This window comes from Sander lucioperca, chromosome 2 (assembly GCF_008315115.2).
Source record: "Sander lucioperca isolate FBNREF2018 chromosome 2, SLUC_FBN_1.2, whole genome shotgun sequence".
NCBI classification, from domain to species: Eukaryota; Metazoa; Chordata; class Actinopteri; order Perciformes; family Percidae; genus Sander; species Sander lucioperca.
The window spans coordinates 14,165,966-14,177,916 of record NC_050174.1 but is presented as its reverse complement, the minus strand read 5'-3'; the positions used below and the strand labels follow the sequence as shown (position 1 = coordinate 14,177,916).

At 43.2% G+C, this 11,951-nt stretch overlaps 1 protein-coding gene across 1 annotated transcript in view; it reads left to right on the top strand.

Annotated features, from left to right (window-relative positions):
• The first annotated feature begins 596 nt into the window (after nucleotides 1-596).
• Nucleotides 597-11,951, top strand: part of fam222a (family with sequence similarity 222 member A) — a 50,176-nt gene continuing 38,821 nt past the window's right edge. The window contains exon 1 of the mRNA XM_031308844.2: nucleotides 597-1,509. The gene's annotated coding sequence lies outside the window, so the exon portion shown is untranslated. The remainder of the gene's footprint in view (nucleotides 1,510-11,951) is intronic.

The following is an 11,951-nucleotide window of genomic DNA, read 5'->3' as shown; positions in this document are numbered from 1 at the left end:
AACCACACAGAAGGTGACATTTTGATATTACATTATATAAATATGTAATAATATGATTATTGCCAGGCTTATTATCTGTATGGAATATGTATCCTATAGGAGTTTTAAACCAATTAAGTTAAAGTTTACAGTCGCCAATTCATAAACAGTAAGATAGATTAATTCTGCATGCTAATCACATTTAATTGTATTCTGGTTGCATGATAGAACTTTATTTCTCCCTGTAGACCAGCTACAGAGCAGCATGGAAATGATTCAGTGTCTTGCTCAAGGGCACGTCTACCTGCAGGTTTAAGCCCAGCTTTCCCATGAAGTGATGGAGCCTTTAACCTTTAGCTAGGCTGCTGATGAGAAGGATAAACGAGTGATTAAAGATTTCAATCTGCATTCTGTCACGGCAATTTATATCAGACGTTTTTTTTCCTTCTGTTTCCGCGAATAAACAACGTGGTTTCAGACGCTTGGACGCCGAGCATCTCTATGGTAACAGTCCTCAATTACCGATGATTGGCCAACCCGTGGGAATGTTTGTATTCCCTCAGTACAGTGATTGGTCGGTGGGCGGTCTGTGCAGCCTGACAGTCTGCAGCGTTCCGGGTTATTGTCAGTCTCGGCAGCTCGGCACAAGGGCAGGACCGCATCCCGGAGCTGCCTGAAGCAGCTAGCTCTTTATTCAGACCTAACCATTGCTAATTTAGTTAATACACCAAAGAGAGTATCTCGGAGCATTGCTATCGAGGTTACTCCACAGCCTCAGCTGGAAATCTGAGTCTGAATCGGGAGGCAAGACATATCAGAGAGGCTGCCGACACCACGGAGAAAGTGACGGACGGAGCAGAGCCTGATCACCGGGATTTTACATCGCGTCACTTAAGGATATTCCAGGCAGCTGCTTTGGCCCAGCCAAAGGGTACCTTCACACACTATTGCCTAGATAATATCACTAACATTCGCATGATACATTTCACCTAAGGTCGTCTATAGTGAGCAGGCGGACCACATTAAACCCATGCGTAACAGCGGTGGATTTTGGAATACTGCGTAGCAGTTCAACCATCCAGTCTTTCGATTATCACTTCTGTTATTTGGAGGTATTTACAAGTGAAAAGAAGAGCAACCAGGACCTTTTACTTTGTTCCGGAGGCTAAACCTTGAAAACCCGAAGCGCACTTGGTGCGCAATCCTTCCGAAGACGCTCCTGAAATTGCCGACCTGCGCTTTTGCCCTCGCCAAAAATTGGCAGCCGAATCGAGAGAAAAGGCAAATCTTATTAACTTCGCATGCTAGAGGCTAGTGTGGAATCTAATTCGCAGGGTTACCGGTATATTTGCATACAATTGGAAGAGGAGGATAAACTTAATCAACATTTTGACATCGACTAAGCAGCTGCTGGATTTTGGAGAACAGAATGAATCCTTTTTAATTTGGACCACAGAAGTATGAGGCAGATTGCTCAGTGAATGCTACAATCTGCATGGAGTTCTAGTCTGCACTACGGAGCAATTTATGGTAAATATATTTTACGTTATTTATTTGGATCCAAGTCTTGCGGATTCAGAGTGATTTGGGTCATTCTTTGTAACCATAAACGTAGTAGTTACTGTCAAAGCCTCGCAGAATCCTTTTGAGATGGTAAATAGACCTACAGCAGAAAATAATGAATGTTTGTCAATGCTCCCTTTTTTCCCAGGATGCTGCACACATAACGATGTCTCAGATTTAAACCCTTTGTTTCTATGCATGACCCAATAAATGAAGTGTTGTAAAATCGACTTGTTAGAGAGCCGCTCCCGAATGGCTTTAGGAACTGCTTTGATGTGTGATATTGGTCTTTTCAAGTGTGGGTAGCAATTAAGTGTATTGTCGAGGGTATCGCCCCACAGGCAGGGATATGTGGCACTGGAGGAGTTGCGGCTCAGAGCAAAAGGTGCGAATTTCTCATCTGTAGCCTATACGCCCCCGTGCGTCACGTGTGGGGAGGGTGACTATAGTGACTGCTGCAATTAGTGATTTTTCGCCCCGGTGGGTTAATTATATACAATCTCTTTTTATAGCGTGCCTGCATATTGTGACAGGCTTGTATCAAGGAACTCATACAATTCATGGAGACGTGTGCGGAACACTGTAAAACTTTTCACTTCGTGCTCGGCGACATGGATTATGCACTGTGCTGCATTGAGATCTGGAGGCAATTTGTCATTGTCCTGTGAATTCTTCAGCAAATGTGTCCTCTGCAGCCAGAGTCTTGAATGCAAATAGAAAGGTCTGGTTATCTTGAATGTAACTGATGTCCATGTTATATTTGAATGTGAATGCTGGCTGATAAAGTTCTGGCAGTTTTCACTCCTGTGAACTTTGAGCCTCATGGGTTGCTGAAGTTGCTTTGCAATATTTAGCTTCATCGCTCACACTGCACATAAATGAGCTTGCACATTATGCTGACTGTGCAGTGAAAAAACTGCACACAGTATGTTTTATCATTAGACTACAAGCGTCCTCAAAATGTATCTTCCTCACTGGCTCCAGTCACTCTCTCTCCAGCAGCCCCGCAGACAGGCAGCTCGCTGAATGTAATATGGGCCCCTACAGCAGGGCAGGCACCCCCACAGTTAGGGCACCTGCCATAGAGCCTTCCTGGCTGTATTGAATAAAACATCCAGTGATGTATGAGGCAGGGGCTGCACCCGAGGGGGCAGAACTGCCTCATTTACTTCCTCCACTCTGCGCCTATGACCTGCTGAGCAAATTGTGCTCATATTAGCTCTGCGGCTGCTCCTCACCTAAACAAATAGTCTTCCCAGCATAATGCTTGCCTTAACTCAACATGAAGGTTGGACAAGGCAGGGGAGAAGAGAATGGCAGAACAGCTTTAATATCTAGGTCACTGAATTACCTTTTGGAGTTTGTAGCTCTTTTTTTGCCTCTTTATTTTCTGGCTTGCTGTTAGATGTAACATTGGACCTTCAAGTGTCCTGCTGCAAGACTTTACTCACATTTCATATTCCTCTCGCTTTCACCATGTTTCCTGTTGCTCACTGCTATTGACTGTCTAACAAAGTCAAATGTCCACATATAATCTTGAAAGAATATTTTGAAAACTTGTGTTGCATGAATCCTGATCACATCAGCAATGTATTCTTTTCTACTTTACTTGCTAATGAAATTACGATCCCTTAATTACTAAAGTCAAATCTGAACTACTACTACGCTAGCCTACTCAATTATGCCGGCAACATCTGGGAGGTGGAGAGCATATTTTAGCACAGTATTAATAAAAGTAATGCACCATAAGAAGCCTGGCGTTTCTTTTTTTTATCAATTTCCAACTCAAATTGCATATCAGTTTGATTGATTGATAGCGTTTGGGTTCCTTACTGTATTCTTTGCTTATTAAAGCGCCTGCCTGAAGTGAATAAGTGAGCTCCACTCATGAATATCGTTTAAGTCGCTGAAGTTTAATTTCCTGCGCTGTGTATTAATCTTTTTTAATCCCTGCATGGTTTGATTGTCTCAACACATACCCAGAGGCAGCAAAACTCATTTTGGCACTTAAGATGACTAAAATAGTAGATACAGGTGTGTGTGTGTGTGTGTGTGTGTGTGTGTGTGTGTGTGTGTCTGTCTGTCTGTGAAGTGTCTAATGTCTAATGCATGTCCATTCTTTTGCAGGCTCTATTAATAAAAGTGCTTTTTTTTATTTACACAAATGTGTAAATCTATGTCGATGTAAATAATCATGAAAAACATTTTTTTCTCCTGTCAAAGAAAAGAAAAAAGACAATCATTCTTAGATTAGCTAAGCTTAGAAAAGCACAAAACATCTTACTTCTTAATATCATCGGACACTTTAACGATTTCTCTCAAAGCCATGTCACCAGCAGCTCATTAGATGCCTGATCAAAGTGTTTCGTTTCTTGAAAAGTCTACAACAGTCCTTATTTTTACACTTCTCTGTGCAGGCAAACAAAAGAGACGTGCCCTTTCTTGTACTTTACAATATTACATGATTTAATATAAATTCTGTTGTCCCTGCAGCAAGATTTGTCTTGCACATCAGTACTCAGGATGTGGAGACAGAGCATGAAAAAAAAGCGACATAAAACGAAAGCATTACGCAAAAATGATTGTGGAGAAACAAACACACCCTTCAGCCAGTCAGTGTGAATGAATAGAGGTGAAAGCGACGTTCAGTTTCCAGCAGAGATAGTGGTGTTGATAGGATTTGACATTGAATGTGCAGCCAGGATTAGTAGCAATGCTTCTGTTTGTCTATTTTCTGTTAGTGTTTGCAGTTCTTTAGGCTTCATAAAGTTAGCTCCTACAATTCATCAAACTGCACACTTTATTTTACTGCTGGGTGATTGACCCTCAGTCTTATTAGCTTCATATCGCACAGATGAATACAAAAATCTTCAGTAAATTGACTGAGACGTGTCAGTAATTGTCTACAACAGTGCAGGCCTTTTTGGTATCATAAACAGCTTAAGCATTTCAATTCAAGCATGTTTGTGTTTGATGTGGAGTAGGCTAGCTACACAAAAATAGACTACAGGCATGTGATTGCATACGTGCACCCCTGCAGTGTTTCTGATGAGTGCTATTTGTTAGCGAGACGCCGTGTGGTTCTCTGCTCGTTACCCCGCCTATGATTTCCTGTTTAGGCTATAGTAAAATGTTCACCTGACCACAGCTCTGCTCATGTGATCTGCTGTGAGGGTAGATGTTGGCAGCTCTTCATCAGGGTTATCTGCAGCCACTTAGTGCATGATGGACAGCGACGATCCTCCGACCTCCACCCTCTCTTCCCCTCTCACCCCCTGTCAGACTGAGTGGAAGTCACGTCTCACCAGGTCCCCGGAGTTAATGTTTAGCCTTTAATTTGGAAAGGTTAAGGCCGTCAGTTTTTTTTTTTTTTTTAAATGCCCTTGTGCGTGTGAAATACAGTATAGTCAAAAGGAATTGTGCAGCTTATATGTGGTTAATGAGTACACTAGTATAGAGAGGCTGAGTGCTGTGCAGTTTATAGTTTGCTCCATAACCCAGCCAGAAAAGTGAGGTGGAAGAAAGAGAATAAAGCAAATCTGACAAGCTCTCCAACAGCGAATTTGCTCTCCTTAAAAACAATGCCGCTCTTGCCTTCCTCATGGTCACATTGATTTGTTCTGGGTGACAGTGCAGGCTGCTGTGAAATCACCCCAGCGCCATTGATCTCAAGGAGAGGAGGAGAAAAGGGAATGAGAGCCTGGCGACAGTGAGCAACATGGGAAAATCCTCAGTGTGCCCTCTTCAACCTTAACCAGTAATAAAATGATGGCCTTGGTTACTATCAGATCAGCCCCTGCTGTACATCTTCAGCCACTGTATCGCAGTCTAGTCTGCGCTTTGTTTTGTTTTGGAGGCCCGTGCATGCTGTTTGATTTGCTATTGTCTCGCCATGTTTCACATTATCAGCTGAACTCTTTATTGCCACTGTTTTCCATGCCAGAAGCAAGGCTGTTTTATCTCATGCAGGCCTCTGATTAATCTCTCCCTCTATGCTGGTGTACTTTAATCTTGAATGGGAGATATCTGATTCTCCTCGGCTATTGAGGAAGATCAAACTTTAATGGAACAAGGAACTGCACATCATCCTAATCTCCATCTCCCTGCATTTTGGTTGACTGCCCTCCCTCGGGCTTTGTAGCTTTCTGCAGAAGCAGGAAATACATCAGACAGATAAGGTGTTTTCTCGTCATGCTTTGGTAATTTATTCCCTGTTGACAATGGCCACCACTTTACATCTCTGCTGTTTGATTACCTGGTTGAAGGAACAGCAGGGTAAAAGCAGGGAAATTGATTGACAGTTACAAATGGCTATCCTGTATGACCTAAACGTGTGAAACTTTTCCACAAGTAGTTTTAATTGAGTTTTTTCCCCACAGTCATTCCACAGGAAAAAACCAAGCTCTCTCTATTTATTGACATGCGAGAGATGAGGCCATGTGTGACCCACGTCATTCGTCTATAATAGCCTGGAGGTGAGATACAGTCAGCTGCATGGATCTATTAAGGTTCAATGCGTTTGATTACACCACAGTCAATCCAGGAATGAGCTATTGACCGCTATTTCCTCCATTCAGTTCCTTCATATCACTGAATAATGGTGCACATTATGCTGACCAGCATCCACATTGTGACTGGCTAGATGCATATTTTTGCAAATGGATAACACTTATGGAGTGCCACACCTCACACAGACGGTTTGTGTCTGTGACAACAAGAGGCTGTTACCCAATTCTAAGGCGGTTGCTGTAAGGTAATGAAATTTCCACTGACTGGAGAAAACAATGTTGTCTGGTCTGGATTGTAATTGCAGAAGCCACCTCACCATTTTCCTGAGTTCAGTGTGAATGCAACACGATTTAATAAAACTCTGGAGATTTTTATCGGTTATTGCCAGGCCTGGCAGCCGCATCAGGAGAGGGAGAGTAAGCTGAGGCTTGCACAGATAAAACTCATTCAATTTACTTGTTGAATTTTAACCAAGCCGGAGACCATTTACAAGACAGTCGGCATATAACCCACAGGGAAACGTTTATGTGTTTGTATAGGGATGATGCAGGTCAGCTATATTGTTAATATAAAGCAACCATTTCCTTAATCTAAATGGAGGAGTAGCCTGCAATTTCCGTCATTTTCTTTGTCGTTATTATTTGTGTCAAGAAAGAGTTGGAAATCTGTGGGATATTAGGCCCTGAGGCCAAAGAGCTTATGTATGCCTGCCTCCACTCACATACAAAAACATAGGAACATTGACATGAGGACATGTATGCACACACACACACACACACACACACACACACACACACACACACACACACACACACACACACACACACACACACACACACACTCCTAGCCCTGTTTTATTACCTCCTGCCTGCTGCTGGAATTGCTTTCCTCCCTCGAGTGAGCCAGGCAAAGCCGGCTTTATTGTGTTAACCTATTTGTGTGTCAAGAGCGATTGCAGCGTTCTTTATCTCTGTTTGTATTCGGACGGAGAGACGGCAGGGAGAGAGCGAGAGAGCGAGGAAGAAGGAGAGAGAGTGGCGGAGTAAAAAGCAGGGGGGGGTTGCACAGGAGCCAGGCAAGCCACCAGAGTTAGACGGATGGCCGGTCACCTCGCTCCACTCTGGAGGATAATGACTGGTTGCTTAGCAATAACCCGCCCCCACCCACTTCCAGACTTGCATCCAGAGTAATCACTTTTTTCCTCTAAAATATTTCATATGTAATTATAAACCAAATGCCGGCCTTTGAAATCTGCGTAATGGGTCTTTTCATTTATTTAGTAGAGTGGGTTGAGGGTGCGAGCTGAAATTGGAGATTTTGGTGTGTGTGTGTGTGTGTGTGTGTGTGTGTGTGTGTGTGTGTGTGTGTGTGTGTGTGTGTGTGTGTTTGTTATCAGCTCCTGGTTATTGTAGATTTGTTTGTGTTTGTCAGCATGTGTTAATATCGGCTTTGTGTTGAGTAGTTGGTGGAGTTTGACCGGGATTACGACGAGGCCAAAGCTATATTTCCTGCTTGATAGCTGCTGCTGTACAACCTTTGACCCACGTAATGCTGCAGTGGCAACGTCGCATTCAAATAGATGCATCTGCACTAGGGCTGCACAATTGATTGAATTTTAATCACGATCACGATTTTGGCTTCCCACGATCAAATTCACGTGATCGAGCGATATTTAAATCCTTCATTCCGTTCATAGAACGCTCTGTATCAAAGTTTTTTTTTTTTCCAAAGCTCCGTAAACCACTATCTGATCACGTGCCTCCATGAGCCAATCAGAGTTGTTCCCTGCACCGCGCAGCTTAGTTTAGATGTAGACAGTCACAGAGGACAGATTAACGTGAGGAAAATTCCACAACATATAGCAGTCGGTCATAAATCGTCACGAGGTTTACCAGTAAACGCAACATTTAGTCCCGTCTGTGTTGTTTTTCAGACAACAGCAGTGACCAGTGCTAGTTTGTGTCTTTTAGCTTATAGCTTTAGCGGCAGACTGTTGTACGTCCCGCTGTTGGAATCGTCTACAGTGAAATACAGTCACACTACACCGTTTAGCTGTCATCATTTTAGCCGTGTTTAATCCAGTTACTACTGTAGCTAACGGTAGGCTAACGTTAGCTGCTGTGTAATGTGTTGTTAGTGTTAACTAGCGTGACGTGTAGCATCAGAGCGCAACGCAGACATTTAAGTGGCACCGTAGTCCGCGTTGTTATTTCGTCCGGTAGATACCGATTTTTAACATGCGGCGTTAACGTGAACAGAAAATTGCGTTGCCTGTATCTTTTCACGGCAAACGCGCATGTTTGGAAAGCGGTTGCACGACAGCTGAAATGGCATACTCCTTCATAGTATACTTCAACAAAGGAGGAATGTAGCACAATATGGATGTATTGGCAGGAATGTAGCACAATATGGATGTATTGGCAGGAATGTAGCACAATATGGATGTATTGGCAGGAATGTAGCACAATATGGATGTGAAAGCAGGTATAAGCCTATGTGACAATTAAATTTGTTTTGGTTAAAATCAACAAATAATTGTGATAATTAATCGTGATCAATATACTGATCAAAATAATCGTGATTATCATTTTGGCCATAATCGTGCAGCCCTAATCTGCACACACAGTCACATATTCACATTTTTCGATGGCTGGCCAGAGTGTTTCTTCATGTGAGCTCTTAGTTTTATTAACATTTTTATTGAGTTGAACAAATTGCTGACCTTTTGTGGCATAATGAATAGCCTGGCCTGCTTAGGAAAAGAGAGTTTTGGAGGAAGTGACTGGCGTCAATCCAAGCTGTTTAACTCATGATTTGCAGTGTGTTTATTCAGCAGGTGACAGCATTTAATACTGCTGAGTGTTTTCCAACATTTCAATGCTTTTTCAACTGCTTTTTTTAGCTTACTCCTCAGTTAGGACTTTAATCTTAAGGCCGTCTTTAACCTGCACTGTTTTCCAGCAGGTCTCCATAACTTTAGGTAACTGTGTTTTTAAGTGGCAGGATAAAGGTATAATATCTGAACATGACCCCAATTTAAACTGCCTTTCATCACCAGCAGTCACTGATGTTGGCACAAAGTCCAGAGTCGTTTTAATGCTCAGCCAATTATCCTCTCTGCTGTTGAATATAGATTTTCTTCGTCCCTCTTTTATGAAGAAGACATTTTTTTATTTGAAATTCCCTGTGAAGTTCACATTAAACTTTCACTTGTTTATGATGAAAAAAAAAAGTCGCGGCTGCTCAAACAGACCTCATGGATCAAATTAAATGTTTTGACTTATGCCAGTGTAGCCAGTTGGTGTTACATTAGACTGTTCGTTTTTGGAAAGACAAATTTCAAACGCAAAAAGTCTGTTTTGTTAATGGAGCTTCTTCAAATAATGTCAGCCGTGTCTGATATTTACCCATCTGTGCTCTCTCTCCATATCCTGTTCAGTGCCATCTTTCCTTATCCAGGCTCATGCACCATTGCTAAGAGTGACAGCTTTGCACGTCCTGGGAACTTCATACAGATAAACTAAACATACAGCGCTATCCCCCACCCCCATCTCCGTGGCATGCTTCTGTGGCTGCGTCTATAGGAACAGCTGTCCAGCTGTCACCGCAGCCAGCCAGTCAGCCGCTCTCCAAGGCAACATCTGTAGAGACTGAACGCACAAGGGCAGCCTGCCGCTCTCTGCTCGTCCCCAAAGACCATGAAAGTGTGTCAGGCCTTTTGGCTGCACATTACCACTGACCATATCAACCGTATCACTGGGTTTTGATTAAACGTTATCTGCTCCTGTGCCACTTAAATATGCTTTGTGAGGCATCAAACTTATTTTTATGTCACCAACTTCCAGTGATCTGTCACTGAAGGGATTCACAATATTACAACAATTCTTAAAACCCAAACGTTACTGTACAGCCAAAAACACACACCACATTATCGTATCCATTAATAGTCATCTGCCTCTGCATGGATATATGTGTGTGTGTGTGTGTGTGTGTGAACAAAATCCCAGCAAGCAAGGTGCAATGGCCTGGAACTGACGAGAACCCACTGGGAGAGTCTCTCCTTGATGTAGCCCCCCGCTCCCCCTCCCCACCATCTTTTCCTCCTGGCAGCGGAGCGACAGTGAGGCGGGCGGCGAGGGGCACAGAGCCATGTGAGTGGGGAGATCAACAGAGCTGCGGTCCCCTCTGTCAGCCACAAACTAGGATTAGGGAGATCGCATGGGACTCTCTCCTGGGATGAGCAAAGGGAAGAAGGGAAAAAGCAGCTGTTCAGTGTTTTTCTCTTCTTGTGTTTTTTACCCTCTTCTCTGAGGCTGTCATTAGCTTCTGTCATGCTATTTTTTTGTTGGGTTTGTCTTTAAAGGAGGAAATGCGTTGAGTGTTACTGTAGACATGGATGAGATGAAAATGTGCTCTTTGAAAGTGTCTGTCCTGTCTTCTTGTTGTTTTTAGGAACTTTTAAAGCACTTGATTTCTTCATCAGTCCTCTTGGTAACTGAGGGCCTCTCAGGCATACTGTGCCTCTCCCCACAGACAGCTGCAGACTCACACAGGCTCTGGGCGAAGTTTGATGGATCCTGTTTATTGGAGCTGAGAGAATGCCTGGGTGTCTCAAATTAAGTGTCACTTAAAGCTTGTCTTTTAGTCAGCTTTCCATTTTGTTCCCCCATCTCTAGTGACAGCACCGTGCTGCCAATTGTAACATGGATTGAGAGGAAGACATTTTGTGATTACACATTCTGTCATGATTGAGGGGTGAAGCCAGCAACTCGAGGCAAAACCAAATTCCATATGGCTGCAGTGAAATCTCTCCACCCATAGTGAGTTACACTCAAACAGCCCCTGTCCCAATGACAGTGAAATCGCCTGCTCATGACTTATCGTTTTATCATTCAAATTTACCCCATTGATGCTTGCTGCTGTGATTGACAGCTGGGCTTGAAAGCCACAGCTATCTCAATTGAGCTGTGGCAGCCAGTTGGTAACCGTGACAATGGTCTCTCCTCTTTGCCTTGTTTTCACACTTTTTCTGCTGTCACAGAAACCTCACTGATTGCTTCTCTGCCAAGACAGCATCCTATTAATCTTTTAAATAAGGGCCGCAGCCCTGCTGTATTGTTTGCAGAAAACCGAGAGGACCTTGTGAGACCACACTGAAAAGGAAAAGGGGGCAACTGGGGCTGAATCCGCCTCATTGTGGCAGGAAAGCCGATCCTCCTTAAAACCAACAATATTAGAAATCCAATAGCTGCTGTGGAGATGGATGGTGCTAAGGTCTGAATATAGCCAGCGCTCTCTGGCCCCACCTGATAACTCTCTGGGATTTCTTTCGTCTTCTGCCGCTCTCAGCTTTGCTCTCCAGGTGCATTCTGTGCTCGCATCTGCATCGCGGCACTCTGAATAAAAGCCTCAGTGTTTATGGCCCTTTTCTTTTTCTATGCACTTATTGATCCCTTTCAGCGTGGTTGGAGCAGGCTTTATTTTTTTTCTTTCAATTCTGGGCTCAAACAGCATAACAGCATCATATTCTGAAATGGCAAACCATTGATGTATTGTGATCTGACCTAGGGAAGGATGAATTATAGCTCAACCCTTTGTCCCTCTGTACCAAGCTGATAATTTGTTGGATGGAAACACAAACATGAATGAAATAACTGTGTCCATGCACAAATGTATGTTTAGTACAACCCAGAAAACCCCAGAAAAACCTATCTCGCCTCTATCTTGAAAAGGCTTTCTGCACTCTGATTTCATGGACAAGGCTTTTGTGTTTAATTAGGTGTGATTTGTGAACATTTCCCAAGTGGTCTTTTTTGAGTCTCTGTACTTTCTTGTCAAGTGGTTGTTAATGTAGAATTGCTTCAATGCCCCTGACACCTTCTGCTTTGTAATGAGAGCCT